We start from the raw sequence: 2,435 nt of genomic DNA, 5'->3' as shown, positions 1-2,435 counted from the left end.
AAGAGGGGAACATTATATAACCCATTAGTAACTACAGTCTCTATTAATCTTCAATTCTTGTCCCATTCTCAAATTACTCCTTAATTTTAATCACAGATCATCACTTAGTCAAAATCTAAAACTAACCCATCTTTTATAATACCAACCTATCTCACTCTATCTTTGTTCATAACCTTAATAACCTAATTAAGGCTTTAAAGAAAATAAATCAGACCCGATACGTTTTCGCCTCTCAGACCCTGCAATAACTGGAGCCTCGTGCACTGGGTTGCTTTCTTTTTGTTATTTTAAGTCATGTGGATCGGATCCAAAAATCCATTAAAAAAAAAATGGATATCTTACTTAGCTTCCTTAACACGTATTAGCTAGCAAATGGGTTATTCTATGATTAAACAAACCGTGGATTGCGGCCCTCAAATTCCGGGTACCTACCGTTTTATGGATTGTTGTTTTCTCGCCTGTAAGCTTGTTAGGAGAATCTCTCTCTGCCCTCTCTCTCTCTCTCTCTCTCTCTCTCTCTCTCAGTTTGTAGTTTTTGTTCACTTCTTCTGTGACCAGAAAGAATATTATAAACAAAGCATCTGTTTGAAGGCTTTGCTCACGTAAATATAAACTTAATCTGGTCATCTGATCGTATGGTGAGGAGACATGCAGACCATGATCTTATTGTTGGTACAGTCAAGTTGATTAGGTGTACCAGATCATCTCTATTCTCTAGGGAATGGAATGAATCAAAGGAAGCTCTTTGTCGATGGGATATTGATAGGATTGATAGGTAGGGCACTACAGCCAAGGTTTTGTAATCTGCCAGTGGAGATGAAAGATTCTAAACCAACAGTTCTTACATGGGTAGACATAAAAGCACACAAAAGATTCCAAAATAAAGTAATTTGACCTAGGGAAGACAACCATTGTGTACTCCTATGGAGGATGCAATCACGACACATTGTGTACTGTGCTGAACACACAAACACACACATAGAGAGAGAGAGAGAGAGAGAGAGGTTGTAAAGGATGGATATATAATCTTCATGGTCGTGAACTTTTTAGGTTTTTTGTTTCCTTCCTGGCTCCTGCTTATGGGTTAGGGAGAGGGTCATTAGCATCATTATTGTATAGTTTCTTCCTTTCTTGAATTTTTTTTTTTTAATATAAATGATATTTTAGTGAAAAAAATGCAGGTTAGAGAGAAAGAGAGAGGGTTGTAATGGATGGATATATAATCTTCATGGTCATGAACTTTTTAGGTTTTTTGTTTCTTTCCTGGCTCTGCATGAGATTAATTTTGTTGCATTGAATCGGACCCTCAAATGTCCCTCTTATAGAAAGGGCCAATTGATAAACACCTATCAATTAACAATTAAAAAAAATTAAAAAAACACCTTTAGTGAGAGTTATTATTGACATTACTTCTAACAAAGGACAAAATTATTGAAGTCTAAAAGCTAAGATGTATTTTAATTAGTTTCTAACCCCACAAAACAGCATACTAACCTTACAAAAAAATACTTGAAAATTGAAAGTGATGATGATGCTTATTGGGAAGCTCTAATTAATTAAAAGAAAATGAGATTATAATTACTAAACCCACAAAAAGGCCTCTGCCTTTTATTTTTTTTTTCTCTTCCAGTCTGGTTGGCAACTGCAGACAAATGGGCGGTGGTGAAAACTACTTGAAAGTTCCATATATAGTGTTATCATCATCATTATCGATCTTTCATGAGTTGCCTACAAAAAAGGGTGAAGACTGAGGAGGTCTTCTCTCACTTTCCGTCATTAATATACGTTGGACCTTTGTGCATAGACCCGGCTAAGCTTAGACCATCCTTGGCTTTACCCTCTCTTACCCGCCAGCTCCTTGCATAAGCTTTACGCAACCTACCACCCTTTTTATTTTCCTTAAATTACTCATTAATCCATCATTATCTATATTTAAATATCTTAAGAGGTGTCTCTTCCTGAGTTCACATCTGATACATTTATTTATTTATTTTTTCTTATGAAAAAGTTAAATATGATTTCTACAAAGGTGTCCTTGAGTTTAATATATGGTTTCTACAAATGTGTCCTTGGGTTAATATATATAGTTGTGGATAGTTCCTAGTTCCAAATGTGTTCAGAGTTTATAAAGGTTAAGACAAATTATCTTATTTTTATATATATAATACTTGCACTAGCCAAGTGTTCCAATTCAGTTCCATGCAGGTCCTGTGTAGCGTTCTCTCCTGTGGTGAAGGAGAAGCTATAGCTTGGACCGCTGCTATGGACTTAACGATCCTTACTAACTCACAATTCCTACTCTCTCTCTCTCTCTAAAATATTGTCAAAATTTTACTTTCTCCAATTCCAAGTGTTTTGCCGGGCGGTTTTGCTTGGACTTTCGAGCCTTTTTTTTTAAAATATGGGTATTTGCTCTTACCAACAATTTTTTTACT

Source organism: Macadamia integrifolia, unplaced genomic scaffold (genome assembly GCF_013358625.1).
Source record: "Macadamia integrifolia cultivar HAES 741 unplaced genomic scaffold, SCU_Mint_v3 scaffold944, whole genome shotgun sequence".
NCBI lineage: Eukaryota > Viridiplantae > Streptophyta > Magnoliopsida > Proteales > Proteaceae > Macadamia > Macadamia integrifolia.
The sequence above is the reverse complement of the archived record's forward strand: the minus strand, read 5'-3'. Positions refer to the sequence as shown.